Source organism: Pyrus communis, chromosome 9 (genome assembly GCF_041283825.1).
Source record: "Pyrus communis isolate YQ-2024b chromosome 9, ASM4128382v1, whole genome shotgun sequence".
NCBI classification, from domain to species: domain Eukaryota; kingdom Viridiplantae; phylum Streptophyta; class Magnoliopsida; order Rosales; family Rosaceae; genus Pyrus; species Pyrus communis.
Window position 1 is genome coordinate 26,682,053 of NC_142573.1, and position 5,750 is coordinate 26,687,802.

Sequence of the window (5,750 nt, forward strand, 5' to 3'; positions counted from 1 at the left end):
TGAAAAATTAGATTGAAGGCTTGTGTGGCTCAATCTAGAAAGAGTTGAATCAAATAGTTTACATGATGATGTTGCCTAAAAGTGAATGATTTCATATGTTGACTCATTCCTACTCGTAACAAAGAGATGCAATGATGAAATAGATACCAATCTCATTCCTACACGTGATAGTATTATTGATGGTGTGTCATTCCTACACAAGTTCGGGTTGTGTGATGACAGAATGTTATCTTGATAGACATGTGGAGAGATTCGAAATTGAATAACCATTCCTATATGTATCAATTAGGTGTATGGTGGTTAAGTTATGAAATATGTGGCAATTAGACCCTTATGATTACTAGGAATTGATGAAAGGTGAGTGGTATGTCATAATCCAAAGAGAGTGCCGAAATGGTATTGACGGTTAATACAGTATTTAGAAGAAAGTCCTGTGTGGACGTAGCACTACTTTGACATTTAATCATTTGATTGATTTATATTCACATATGATGTATTATTGTCACTCACATGAGCTTCGCAGCTTATCTGGGTTTTGGTTTGTCTGGTGCACCATTCCCACGACGTAGGGTTGTCTTGCAGTGTAACAAGTAGTGGTTAGTGAATCAGATCTCAAGTGGTGTAGTTTGTGGGTTGTGCACTCGAAAGTAGGCACGCTTTGTTGTAAGTTTTCCGCCGAGCCTTGATATATATTGTATGTATGAGTCTCAGTTACTTTATGTATTTTATATTGTACATTGTCCTCCCATCGCGCATTGATTATGGGCAGGCGTGGCAAGGCTGTTGCGGCATGGCTTGCTGCTTGGGCTTGGGCCAGCTAGGTTGCCTGGCTGGCAACAGCTGCTGCGGCTTGGGCTGCTACAAAAATCTGCATGTCCATAATGCTTTTCTTCGTGGTGATGTTGTGGTGGAAATCTACATGGACCCTCCACTCGGTCTTCGGCGACATGGGAGAATTTAGTGTGTCACCTACACAAATCATTTTATGGGTTGAAACAAGCTTCAAAACATTGGTTCTTTAAGTTTTCTCAAGCTCTTCATGTTGTAGGACATGTTCAATCTAAAGTCGATTATTCTTTATTTACCAAGCAACAAGGAAAGTCCTTTACAGTCCTTATTTATGTTGACGATATTTTGATTACAGGAAATGATTCGCATGCCATTGATGGTCTTAAAAGTCTTTTAAAACTTTCTTATCAAGGATCTTGGTAATTTAAAATATTTTTAGGCATAAAAGTGGCACGCTTCAGGAAAGGTATTTTGATTTCACAAAGAAAATATTTATTAGGTATCCTTGATGATGTTGGATTTTTAGGCTCGGCAGGCAAAATTTCCAATGGAGCAAAATCTCAAATTGCTTCCTGATGAGGGAGTGGTTTTTAAAGATCTTGCAAAATATCGAAGATTGATTGGTCATCTCATTTATCTCATCATTACATGGCCAGATATTACATATTCACTTCACCTATTGAGTAGGTTTATGCAAACTCCTCGGATTCCACATTATGATGCTGCTTTGCGTACATTGAAATACCTCAAGATGATTTAAAGTTGATAAAGTTGAAGGCGTATTGTGATTCAGATTAGGCATGTTGTCCTACTACTCGACGATCCACGATAGGCTATTGTCTTATCTCATGGAAGAGCAAAAGTTAGAAAACGGTGTTTTTATCGTCAGCGGAAGCAGAGTAGCGTTCTATGGCAGCAGCGTGTTGTGAACTAGCATAGCTGCAATACTTGTTTCATGATTTGAGGATTAAAAATCAAGGGCCAGCTACCCTATTTTGTGATAACCAAGCAGCCTTCCATATTGCTGCCAACGAACTAGACACATTGAGATTGATTGTCATTTTGTTCGAGATTAGATTATGGAAGGAAATATCATCACCAGATTCGTTCCATCCACATTAGGAAGGAGTTTTCGAGGTGCCATTCAAGGAGAAGGTCAAGCCCTTCCTCAAGGATGATTCCAAAAAAAAAAGTAGTGCTTCAAGAGATTGAATCCAAATCTCTATCTTTTGTCTTTAACCCGCGAGCTTAGCCATCAACCTGCCTTTTCTCCGCGAAGCCGACTAGCGTCACCACCGCCAAAGTGAAGCATGCTTTCCCAAAATAAAAACCTTATGAAGCACAGATATGGGAACGAGAGCTAGAATTTGGGACTTGGGAAAGGGGGTTCAACATTCCGTGAAAACTCAAACAATCCTAATTTAAAAATGGCAGAGATTCGCCCCGATCGTCAAACCACTGCAAGTCGCAAGGCGTGGACTAATAATTGTAGCATGTTCCAGTATCAATGAGTGGCCCTCTTATCTTATGAACTTATTTCTACGATTGTTTTTCCAGATTCAAATGTTTGGTTGAAAAAATCGTAATTGACCGTGGTTCCATTTTTTTAACATGGCAATACAATCGTTGGATTGTCATAAATTTTAATTGAGGTTTCTGAACTTTAATAAATCGAAAAATTAATATTTAATTAAAAGCTGGTGTTAGGTTACATATTTATTTAGTTCTTAGATATGTACTTTAATTCATATTCTGTTTTTGTTTTAGTGTTTAATGTGTATAATATTCAATTAATGTCTCCCATTAAATATTTGAATTTGTTAATTTACACATTTTAATTTATTAATTTTGTTTAACATCCTCCAATTATATCCTTATAAATGTACCTAAATGAGAAAATATTCAAAAAATAAAAATAATGACAAATAAGAAACATGTAAATATATAAGTGTACCGAAATATATTAAAAGGAATTGATGTATCTAAATGTTTATGACATACCTAAATGTCTATACTGAAATGTATTATATTAAATTAACGTACTTAAATATCAGTATCGAAATGACCATACTAAATATATTAAATGAATTAATCTACCTTGATTCCCGCACTTCCCAGGTTGAGCTGCAGGGCCAGGCTCCAATAAGGGCATCCACCTCCTCCTACATTCAAATACCTAAAATAAAAGAAAATGTGAAATATTTGATAGGATCCATTTAGGAAACGTCGAATACCAAAAATATATTAAAATGAATTGATGTACCCAAATGTATGTATTGAAATATAAGATGTACTAAATGTCTATACCGAAATGTATTGTATTAAATTAATATACCTAAATATCTGTACCGAAATGACTATACTAAAATATATTAAATGAATTAATCTACATAAATTGTAAGATCCCACATCGATCAACGGAGACGAGGTGATGTGCCTTATATGTACATGTTCCCCTCCCTATAGTACGAGACTTTTTGGGAACTCACTGGCTTCGGATTCCATCGGAACTCCGAAGTTAAGCGAGTTCGGGCGAGAGTCCTAGGATGGGTGTCCCCCTAAGACGTTCTCGTGCCGAAACCCAAAGACAAAATCGTGAAGGTGTGGCTCAAAGCAGACAATATCGTGCTATGGCGAAGCTGGTTTGGGATGTGGCATAATGGTATCAGAGCCACTTTGCCATCGGTACAGATGTTCCAGTAAGGGCGTCGGGTTCCCCTTAAATAGGGTGGATTGTAAGATCCCACATCAACCAACGGAGAGGGGGTGATGTGCCTTATATGTACATGCTCCCCTCCCTATAGCACGAGGCCTTTTGGGAACTCACTAGCTTTGGATCCCATAAGAACTTCGAAGGTAAGCGAGTTTGGGCGAGAGCAATCCTAGGATGGGTGACCTCCCTGGGAAGTTCTCGTGCTAAAACCCAAAAACAAAACTGTGAAGGTGCGGTCCAAAGCGGACAATATTGTGTTATAGACCAACCTGTCTGGGATGTGACATAAATGAAGAATAGAAAGTGTATTGAAATATAGTTACGAATGACAATTTTAACCGCTAAACACGATAACCGTGGATAACTGCCTGAATAGATTGGATTTGTATATGAAAATTAGGGTATGGTATGGATTTGGGGAAAAACCGTGAACTTTATTTGGTTATGGTTTTGGATATGGTTATAGGGGTCCCCAATCCGTATCCGTCCCCGAATCCAACCTGAATATATATATATATATATATATAATTTTATTCAATTTACCGAACCCTCCCTATACTATCTTTATTATGCACCAAACATCATGCATGGGGCATACCAACAACCTCATTAATTCAACACTCTTATTGTTATACTCAACCAAATTAATTCATCGAATCATTTTATATATCAATTATCAAATATTACAAGTTTATCAGATTCATCTCTCTTCAAGAGTCTCACTGTCAAGAAATTGGTGCATGTTATCATAAACAACTTCAAATATATTGTTAGTTTTTTGTAATTGGATGTTGCTAATTAATGACGGAATTAGTATCTACTAAAATTTATAATGCGTCAATTAGATAAATATATATATATATATATATATATATATTTTTTTTTTTTTGACGAAGATGGATATAACCTATAACCGATTGAAAATCTGTTATCCGGTGGATATGGTTATGGATAATCCCTGATAGTTAATTTGTGGTTATGGATATGGTTAATTTTCGTGGTTATGGGGATGAATATAGTATTTTCGTCCCCAAACCGAACCGTTGCCATTCTTAAATATAGTTTACCTAAATAATGATAACAAAAAAAAAAAAAAAATTAAAAAAATATCATAATACAATTAAATGAGGAAAAAGAAAAATAATACAATTATGAGGTTACTAAATGCATCAAGGGACTAAATTTGATTTTAATCTTACACAATGTTTTAGTTTAAGAGTTATATTTTTGAAGGATTAGAATGCAGTTTTGTATTTTAATATGTTATTGTTGGTACTGTGCGTGACTTGCAGAAACTTACGTATGTAAACCTGAAGTTCGTAGACTTTAGATCAAAGATTTTAGGGTTTAGGACCCTGGGGGCGCCACTTTAACCAAATGGCTAACTATCTATCAGCGTTCCCCATAGCATCCTAGCATCTCATAGCCAACATATACGATTCTGATTTGATTGTTGTTCCACTTGATCTCAAGTTGACTGGTAAAGCAATAATATGGGTTAAACAAAACGAACAAATTCACACAAACAACTAAAAACCTCATAAAGAGCTGAGGAATGAAACAAAAAACAAGGAAAAATCAAAAGACGCACCTTGTACCTTGTCTCTCCAGATTCCTTTGCCTATAGAACACTGGAGCACAAGTTGTTTGTTTATAAAGCCAACTGCGTATATATGCCTTTTTTTCCCTTTCTAAGTAAAACCGAGTGATGGGAAATTGAAATTGTCAAAAAATGAAATCAAGAGGCACGGAAAAGAACGAAATTGACCGAACATAATTTTTCTTTTTTCTTTTGGTTTTTGGATTCGACTTTTCACTTTTAAAAGTAAAGGAAAGTAGATTAAGCAAAAGAAGGTTGCTGTGATAAAGAAACCAAAACCAGACAAGAGAAGGGCAATGGGAAGAACTACTCTCTTAGCAGATAATGAGAAGGGCAATGGGAAGAACGACTCTCTTAGCAGAAGAAGATAAGATAAATAATGTATGAGAGAGATAACGTGGTACGACAAAGAAATGCAATTGAAAAAGACTAAAAGCGAGGACTTAGTGGTCCTTGGCAGGCAAGAAATAGCTGTATTAGTTGACGTCAATCTTAAATTATAACTTAATTTTCCTGGCAATTATTTAGCACTTTAGCGTGGGAATCTACACCAATTATTTAGCACATTTGATTCATCGACGAAATTGTACTGACTGTATTAGCTATGAAAATAATTTTATTTTATTCCATTATGTTGCGGTTTGAATC

At 35.9% G+C, this 5,750-nt stretch overlaps 1 long non-coding RNA gene across 1 annotated transcript; it reads right to left on the bottom strand.

Moving 5' to 3' along the window:
• Positions 1 to 441: 441 nt before the first annotated feature.
• Positions 442 to 5,460, bottom strand: LOC137740758 (uncharacterized). The gene is made up of 4 exons (XR_015966346.1): positions 5,094 to 5,460; positions 4,803 to 4,979; positions 2,887 to 2,965; positions 442 to 969 (listed from the first exon to the last, which is right to left on the bottom strand). It is a non-coding gene; the product is annotated as an uncharacterized LOC137740758 (long non-coding RNA).
• Positions 5,461 to 5,750: the final 290 nt, after the last annotated feature.